Source organism: Copadichromis virginalis, linkage group LG7, assembly GCF_057382275.1.
Source record: "Copadichromis virginalis isolate Kocher_CV1m ecotype Utaka linkage group LG7, C_Virginalis_male_GT1.1, whole genome shotgun sequence".
Taxonomy (NCBI): Eukaryota; Metazoa; Chordata; class Actinopteri; order Cichliformes; family Cichlidae; genus Copadichromis; species Copadichromis virginalis.
Window position 1 is genome coordinate 29,676,108 of NC_140624.1, and position 10,299 is coordinate 29,686,406.

Consider the following 10,299-nt stretch of genomic DNA (forward strand, 5'->3'; position numbering starts at 1 on the left):
TTTCTGCTTTTTATAGGGTTTGTGCTTAATATAGTATTTCTGCTTTTTATAGTATTTGTGCTAAGTTATAGTATTTCTGCCAAATTATAATATTTGTGCTAAAACATAGTCTTAATTTAAAATTACAATATTCATAGTTCATCACAGTGTCTCTGGTAAATCACAATATTTCTGCTCTGTTGTACTATTTTTCTAAATCATAGTGTTTCTGTAATGTTTAAGTATTTTTGGCTAAATATATTCTTTCTGTTATCTTATACTATTTCTCCTAAATTCTTGTATTTTTGAGAAGTTATCATGTTTCTGGTAAGTTACAATATTTCTGCTAAATTCTGCTATGCTATTGTATTTCTGCCAAGTATTATGTTTCTTCTAAGATATTGCAGTTCTGCTAAGTTATTCCATTTTAGCAAACTTCTTTTGCTTCTGCAAAGTTTTTACAATTTCTGCAACTTTTCAGCTTTTTCAGCTACTTTTTGCATACAGCTTCAGCTTTAAGCATCCACACTGCATTTTCGCAGGAAATGCAAATTTTTCTAGTTATTATATTTTCTTATTCCGTACGTTTTTTGAAAGCCTACTCCTTCAAAACCGTTCAACTTAGAAAAACCATTCAAACATCGTTAGATTCCTATTATTTTGGACATGACTGCTTCTATTTTTCTCATTTTTAACATTTATATTTTTAATTTTATTCAACTTTATTCAACAAAAATTTCCCATGTATTTCAATGGGGAGACCCTTCAAATTCTCATTCAACTTACTCATTTTTAAACTCTTACTACTTCCACATACATTGACATAGAGCCACCATTCAAACTTTAAAACGAAGACAAGACATTCAACTATTCAACTTGTATTTATCTTTTCAATATCTATTATACTTTTTCTTCAGTTCCAGTTTAAGTTTCATGATGTTTTTTCACCCGTTTCAGAGTTTATAATGGGTGTGTATGGGACGGAATGTTGGGGCTAGAGTGAGGCAGCTCAACTGCTAGAGTGAGAGGAGCAAAAAAAATAATCTTAAAATCTTTTTTAAAACTGCTGCTGTGTCCGCAGCGTTTGCTCTACAGGTATGATTTTACCCTCAAAACGTAGCCATGGCTGTCCTCTTTCATCCAATGTGTTTACTATTGTACTAGGTGTTATGGTTCTTTCATAAATGTCACCAATGCACAGCCTCCTCCCTCCAACTCTTCCATAGACTCTAATGTTAAAATGGCTCAGAAGGTTCGTTTGAAAATCAGAAGAGCATGGTGTCTTTCCACTGTCACCACGTCCATATAATAAACTCCACAGACATGAAAACTGAGAATTTGGTAGACTAGACATTGCTGTCGCTCACAGTGAAAGAATTTTGTCAATACGACTTTTACTTTTCATTTGGGAACGATTTGTTTCGGCCTGACTTTTCTGTTCATTTTAAGCAGCAAAAGTGAGGTGCATGTCTGTGTACGTGTGTATGGAGCCATTGGGTGCGGTCACTATAGCAACCAGGCTCACGCCTGCCACTGTACCAAGATTCATCTTAAACACTTCTCTTTCAACTGCTGCTGTGTCCACAGTGTTAAAGCCATCATTTTACCCTCAAAACGTCGCCATCGTTGTTCTTTTTCCAACATCTTGTCTTTCAAAGCTCAGAGATGTAAACTTTTTAAACTGTGTGGGTCCAAGTGGAGGGATCACATTTTAGTCATTCAGTGATTCAAAGAATATGACCTTTTAATATTCTTTCAGATGTTTTCTGACTCTAAATGTTCTTTTCTCATTTCTTAGGTTTTTCTAATTTACAATTAAAACATTTTCAGCTTTTTTCCAACTTCTTCTTCTGTCTAACCTTCAGCTTTTAGCAGTTCAGCACTTTTGTTTTCAGGTTAAATTCGGGTTTTTTTTTTTATCTCATTCAAGATTTTTAACTTAAATTCAGTAATTAATTCATTTCAGTGCATACATTCAGATTCAAGCATTCACACTGCAGTTTCTTCAGAAAATGCACTTTCTAGTTAGTGTGAATGCTTGAAAAGCATTCACAGTATTGTTATTCGAATCTTTATTATTAGTGTGAATGCTTGAAAAGCATTCACAGTATTGTTATTCGAATCTTTATTATTATTATTATATATTCCGTACGTTTTTTGGCATCTAACTCCTTCAAAACCGTTCAACTTAGAAAAACCATTCAAACACCGTTAGATTCCTATTCTTTTGGACAACACTGCTTCTATTTTTCATATTTTTAACATTTATATTTTTAATTTTATTCAACTTTATTCAACAAAAATTTATAATGTATTTCAATGGGGAGACCCTTCAAATCCTCATTCAACTTACTCATTTTTAAACTCTTACTACTTCCACATACATTGACATAGAGCCACCATTCAAACTTTAAAACGAAGACAAGACATTCAACTATTCAACTTGTATTTATCTTTTCAATATCTATTATACTTTTTCTTCAGTTCCAGTTTAAGTTTCATGATGTTTTTTCACCCGTTTCAGAGTTTATAATGGGTGTGTATGGGACGGAATGTTGGGGCTAGAGTGAGACAGCTCAACTGCTAGAGTGAGAGGAGCAAAAAAATTAATCTTAAAATCTTTTTTAAAACTGCTGCTGTGTCCACAGCGTTTGCTCTACAGGTATGATTTTACCCTCAAAACGTAGCCATGGCTGTCCTCTTTCATCCAATGTGTTTACTATTGTACTAGGTGTTATGGTTCTTTCATAAATGTCACCAATGCACAGCCTCCTCCCTCCAACTCTTCCATAGACTCTAATGTTAAAATGGCTCAGAAGGTTCGTTTGAAAATCAGAAGAGCATGGTGTCTTTCCACTGTCACCACGTCCATATAATAAGCTCCACAGGCATGAAAACTGAGAATTAGGTAGACTAGACATTGCTGTCGCTCACGGTGAAAGAATTTTGTCAATACGACTTTTACTTTTCATTTGGGAGCGATTTGTTTCGGCCTGACTTTTCTGTTCATTTTAAGCAGCAAAAGTGAGGTGCATGTCTGTGTCCGTGTGTATGGAGCCCTTGGGTGCGGTCACTATAGCAACCAGGCTCACACCTGCCTGCTTAACGAGCTCTCTCTGCCACTCTGCCAAGATTCATCTTAAACACTTCTCTTTCAACTGCTGCTGTGTCCACAGTGTTACAGCCATCATTTTACCCTCAAAACGTTGTTCTCTTTCCAACATCTTGTCTTTCAAAGCTCAGAGATGTAAACTTTTTAAACTGTGTGGGTCCAAGTGGAGGGATCACATTTTAGTCATTCAGTGATTCAAAGAATATGACCTTTTAATATTCATTCAGATGTTTTCTGACTCTAAATGTTCTTTTCTCATTTCTTAGGGTTTTCTAATTTACATTTAAAACATTTTCAGTTTTTTTCCAACTCCTTCTTCTGTGTAACCTTCAGCTTTTAGCAGTTCAGCACCTTTGTTTTCAGGTTAAATTCGTTTTTTTTTTTTTTTTTTTTTTTTTTAATCTCATTCAATATTTTTAACTCAAAATTCAGCAATTAATTAATTTCAGTGCATACATTCAGATTCAAGCATTCACACTGCAGTTTCTTCAGAAAATGCACTTTCTAGTTAGTGTGAATGCTTGAAAAGCATTCACAGTATTGTTCTTCTAATCTTTATTATTAGTGTGAATGCTTGAAAAGCATTCACAGTATTGTTCTTCTAATCTTTATTAGTGTGAATGCTTGAAAAGCATTCACAGTATTGTTCTTCTAATCTTTATTATTAGTGTGAATGCTTGAAAAGCATTCACAGTATTGTTCTTCTAATCTTTATTATTATATTTTCTTATTCCGTACGTTTTTTGAAAGCCTACTCCTTCAAAACCGTTCAACTTAGAAAAACCATTCAAACATCGTTAGATTCCTATTATTTTGGACATGACTGCTTCTATTTTTCTCATTTTTAACATTTATATTTTTAATTTTATTCAACTTTATTCAACAAAAATTTCCCATGTATTTCAATGGGGAGACCCTTCAAATTCTCATTCAACTTACTCATTTTTAAACTCTTACTACTTCCACATACATTGACATAGAGCCACCATTCAAACTTTAAAACGAAGACAAGACATTCAACTATTCAACTTGTATTTATCTTTTCAATATCTATTATACTTTTTCTTCAGTTCCAGTTTAAGTTTCATGATGTTTTTTCACCCGTTTCAGAGTTTATAATGGGTGTGTATGGGACGGAATGTTGGGGCTAGAGTGAGACAGCTCAACTGCTAGAGTGAGAGGAGCGAAAAAATTAATCATAAAATCTTTTCTAAAACTGCTGCTGTGTCCACAGCGTTTGCTCTACAGGTATGATTTTACCCTCAAAACGTAGCCATCGCTGTCCTCTTTCATCCAATGTGTTTACTATTGTACTAGGTGTTATGGTTCTTTCATAAATGTCACCAATGCACAGCCTCCTCCCTCCAACTCTTCCATAGACTCCAATGTTAAAATGGCTCAGAAGGTTCGTTTGAAAATCAGAAGAGCATGGTGTCTTTCCACTGTCACCACGCCCATATAATAAACTCCACAGGCATGAAAACTGAGAATTTGGTAGACTAGACATTGCTGTCGCTCACAGTGAAAGAATTTTGTCAATACGACTTTTACTTTTCATTTGGGAACGATTTGTTTCGGCCTGACTTTTCTGTTCATTTTAAGCAGCAAAAGTGAGGCGCATGTCTGTGTACGTGTGTATGGAGCCATTGGGTGCAGTCACTATAGCAACCAGGCTCACACCTGCCTGCTTAACGAGCTCTGCCTGCCACTCTGCCAAGATTCATCTTAAACACTTCTCTTTCAACTGCTGCTGTGTCCACAGTGTTACAGCCATCATTTTACCCTCAAAACGTCGCCATCGTTGTTCTTTTTCCAACATCTTGTCTTTCAAAGCTCAGAGATGTAAACTTTTTAAACTGTGTGGGTCCAAGTGGAGGGATCACATTTTAGTCATTCAGTGATTCAAAGAATATGACCTTTTAATATTCTTTCAGATGTTTTCTGATTCTAAATGTTCTTTTCTCATTTCTTAGGTTTTTCTAATTTACAATTAAAACATTTTCAGCTTTTTTCCAACTTCTTCTTCTGTGTAACCTTCAGCTTTTAGCAGTTCAGCACTTTTGTTTTCAGGTTAAATTCGGGTTTTTTTTTTTATCTCATTCAAGATTTTTAACTTAAATTCAGTAATTAATTCATTTCAGTGCATACATTCAGATTCAAGCATTCACACTGCAGTTTCTTCAGAAAATGCACTTTCTAGTTATATTTTATTTTTCCGTACGTTTTTTGAAAGCCTACTCCTTCAAAACCGTTCAACTTAGAAAAACCATTCAAACATCGTTAGATTCCTATTATTTTGGACAACATTGCTTGTATTTTTCTCATTTTTAACATTTATATTTTTAATTTTATTCAACTTTATTCAACAAAAATTTCCCATGTATTTCAATGGGGAGACCCTTCAAATTCTCATTCAACTTACTCATTTTTAAACTCTTACTACTTCAACATACGTTCACATAGAGCCACCATTCAAACTTTAAAACGAAGACAAGACATTCAACTATTCAACTTGTATTTATCTTTTCAATATCTATTATACTTTTTCTTCAGTTCCAGTTTAAGTTTCATGATGTTTTTTCACCCGTTTCAGAGTTTATAATGGGTGTGTATGGGACGGAATGTTGGGGCTAGAGTGAGGCAGCTCAACTGCTAGAGTGAGAGGAGCAAAAAAATTAATCTTAAAATATTTTTTAAAACTGCTGCTGTGTCCGCAGCGTTTGCTCTACAGGTATGATTTTACCCTCAAAACGTAGCCATGGCTGTCCTCTTTCATCCAATGTGTTTACTATTGTACTAGGTGTTATGGTTCTTTCATAAATGTCACCAATGCACAGCCTCCTCCCTCCAACTCTTCCATAGACTCTAATGTTAAAATGGCTCAGAAGGTTCGTTTGAAAATCAGAAGAGCATGGTGTCTTTACACTGTCACCACGTCCATATAATAAACTCCACAGGCATGAAAACTGAGAATTCAGTAGACTAGAAGCTGCTGTCGCTCACGGTGAAAGAATTTTGTCAATACGACTTTTACTTTTCATTTGGGAACGATTTGTTTCGGCCTGACTTTTCTGTTCATTTTAAGCAGCAAAAGTGAGGCGCATGTCTGTGTACGTGTGTATGGAGCCATTGGGTGCGGTCACTATAGCAACCAGGCTCACACCTGCCTGCTTAACGAGCTCTGCCTGCCACTGTGCCAAGATTCATCTTAAACACTTCTCTTTCAACTGCTGCTGTGTCCACAGTGTTTGCTCTACAGCCATCATTTTACCCTCAAATTGTCGCCATTATTGTTCTCTTTCCAACACCGTATCTTTCAAAGCTCAGGCATTTAAACTTTTTAAACTGTGTGGATCAAAGTGGAGGGATCACATTTGAGTCATTCAGTGATTCAAAGAATATGAACTTTTAATATTCATTCAGATGTTTTCTGACTCTAAATGTTCTTTTCTCATTTCTTAGGGTTTTCTAATTTACATTTAAAACATTTTCAGTTTTTTTCCAACTCCTCCTTCTGTGTAACCTTCAGCTTTTAGCAGTTCAGCACCTTTGTTTTCAGGTTAAATTCGTTTTTTTTTTGTTTTTTTTTAATCTCATTCAATATTTTTAACTCAAAATTCAGCAATTAATTCATTTCAGTGCATACATTCAGATTCAAGCATTCACACTGCAGTTTCTTCAGAAAATGCACTTTCTAGTTATTATATTTTATTCTGTATTCCGTACGTTTTTTGAAAGCCTACTCCTTCAAAACCGTTCAACTTAGAAAAACCATTCAAACATCGTTAGATTCCTATTATTTTGGACAACATTGCTTCTATTTTTCTCATTTTTAACATTTATATTTTTAATTTTATTCAACTTTATTCAACAAAAATTTCCCATGTATTTCAATGGGGAGACCCTTCAAATTCTCATTCAACTTACTCATTTTTAAACTCTTACTACTTCAACATACGTTCACATAGAGCCACCATTCAAACTTTAAAACGAAGACAAGACATTCAACTATTCAACTTGTATTTATCTTTTCAATATCTATTATACTTTTTCTTCAGTTCCAGTTTAAGTTTCATGATGTTTTTTCACCCGTTTCAGAGTTTATAATGGGTGTGTATGGGACGGAATGTTGGGGCTAGAGTGAGGCAGCTCAACTGCTAGAGTGAGAGGAGCAAAAAAATTAATCTTAAAATCTTTTTTAAAACTGCTGCTGTGTCTGCAGCGTTTGCTCTACAGGTATGATTTTACCCTCAAAACGTAGCCATCGCTGTCCTCTTTCATCCAATGTGTTTACTATTGTCCTAGGTGTTATGGTTCTTTCGTAAATGTCACCAATGCACAGCCTCCTCCCTCCAACTCTTCCATAGACTCTAATGTTAAAATGGCTCAGAAGGCTCGTTTGAAAATCAGAAGAGCATGGTGTCTTTACACTATCACCACGTCCATATAATAAACTCCACAGGCATGAAAACTGAGAATTAGGTAGACTGGACATTGCTGCCGCTCACGGTGAAAGAATTTCGTCAATACGACCTATACTTTTCATTTGGGAGCGATTTGTTTCGGCCTGACTTTTCTGTTCATTTTAAGGAGCAAAAGTGAGGCGCATGTCTGTGTACGTGTGTATGGAGCCATTGGGTGCAGTCACTATAGCAACCAGGCTCACACCTGCCTGCTTAACGAGCTCTGCCTGCCACTGTACCAAGATTCATCTTAAGCACTTCTCTTTCAACTGCTGCTGTGTCCACAGTGTTACAGCCATCATTTTACCCTCAAAATGTCGCCATCGTTGTTCTCTTTACAACACCGTGTCTTTCAAAGCTCACACGTTTAAAGTTTTTTAAACTGTGTGGATCCAAGTGGAGGGATCACATTTTAGTCATTCAGTGATTCAAAGAATATGAACTTTTGATATTCATTCAGATGTTTTCTGACTCTAAATGTTCTTTTCTCATTTCTTAGGGTTTTCTAATTTACAATTAAAACATTTTAAGCTTTTTTCCAACTTCTTCTTCTGTGTAACCTTCAGCTTTTAGCAGTTCAGGACTTTTATTTTCAGGTTAAATTCGGGTTTGTTTGTTTTTTATCTCATTCAACATTTTTAACTCAAAATTCAGTAATTAATTCATTTCAGTGCATACATTCAGATTCAAGCATTCACACTGCAGTTTCTTCAGAAAATGCACTTTCTAGTTCCATTTTATTATTATCTATTCCGTACGTTTTTTGAAAGCCTACTCCTTCAAAACCGTTCAACTTAGAAAAACCATTCAAACACCATTAGATTCCTATTCTTTTGGACATGATTGCTTGTATTTTTCTCATTTTTAACATTTATATTTTTAATTTTATTCAACTTTATTCAACAAAAATTTCCCATGTATTTCAATGGGGAGACCCTTCAAATTCTCATTCAACTTACTCATTTTTAAACTCTTACTACTTCAACATACGTTCACATAGAGCCACCATTCAAACTTTAAAACGAAGACAAGACATTCACCTATTCAACTTGTATTTATCTTTTCAATATCTATTATACTTTTTCTTCAGTTCCAGTTTAAGTTTCATGATGTTTTTTCACCCGTTTCAGAGTTTATAATGGGTGTGTATGGGACGGAATGTTGGGGCTAGAGTGAGGCAGCTCAACTGCTAGAGTGAGAGGAGCAAAAAAATTAATCTTAAAATCTTTTTTAAAACTGCTGCTGTGTCCGCAGCGTTTGCTCTACAGGTATGATTTTACCCTCAAAACGTAGCCATCGCTGTCCTCTTTCATCCAATGTGTTTACTATTGTACTAGGTGTTATGGTTCTTTCATAAATGTCACCAATGCACAGCCTCCTCCCTCCAACTCTTCCATAGACTCTAATGTTAAAATGGCTCAGAAGGTTGGTTTGAAAATCAGAAGAGCATGGTGTCTTTCCACTGTCACCACGTCCATATAATAAACTCCACAGACATGAAAACTGAGAATTTGGTAGACTAGACATTGCTGTCGCTCACAGTGAAAGAATTTTGTCAATACGACTTTTACTTTTCATTTGGGAACGATTTGTTTCGGCCTGACTTTTCTGTTCATTTTAAGCAGCAAAAGTGAGGCGCATGTCTGTGTACGTGTGTATGGAGCCATTGGGTGCGGTCACTATAGCAACCAGGCTCACACCTGCCTGCTTAACGAGCTCTGCCTGCCACTGTACCAAGATTCATCTTAAACACTTCTCTTTCAACTGCTGCTGTGTCCACAGTGTTACAGCCATCATTTTACCCTCAAATTGTCGCCATTATTGTTCTCTTTCCAACACCGTATCTTTCAAAGCTCAGGCATTTAAACTTTTTAAACTGTGTGGATCAAAGTGGAGGGATCACATTTGAGTCATTCAGTGATTCAAAGAATATGACCTTTTAATATTCATTCAGATGTTTTCTGACTCTAAATGTTCTTTTCTCATTTCTTAGGGTTTTCTAATTTACATTTAAAACATTTTCAGTTTTTTTCCAACTCCTCCTTCTGTGTAACCTTCAGCTTTTAGCAGTTCAGCACCTTTGTTTTCAGGTTAAATTCGTTTTTTTTTTTTGTTTTTTTTTTTATCTCATTCAATATTTTTAACTCAAAATTCAGCAATTAATTCATTTCAGTGCATACATTCAGATTCAAGCATTCACACTGCAGTTTCTTCAGAAAATGCACTTTCTAGTTATTATTATTAGTGTGAATGCTTGAAAAGCATTCACAGTATTGTTCTTCGAATCTTTATTATTATATATTCCGTACGTTTTTTGGCATCTAACTCCTTCAAAACCGTTCAACTTAGAAAAACCATTCAAACATCATTAGATTCCTATTCTTTTGGACATGACTGCTTCTACTTTTCTCATTTTTAACATTTATATTTTTAATTTTATTCAACTTTATTCAACAAAAATTTCCCATGTATTTCAATGGGGAGACCCTTCAAATTCTCATTCAACTTACTCATTTTTAAACTCTTACTACTTCCACATACATTGACATAGAGCCACCATTCAAACTTTAAAACGAAGACAAGACATTCAACTATTCAACTTGTATTTATCTTTTCAATATCTATTATACTTTTTCTTCAGTTCCAGTTTAAGTTTCATGATGTTTTTTCACCCGTTTCAAAATTTATAATGGGTGTGTATGGGACGGAATGTTGGGGCTAGAGTGAGACAGCTCAACTGCTAGA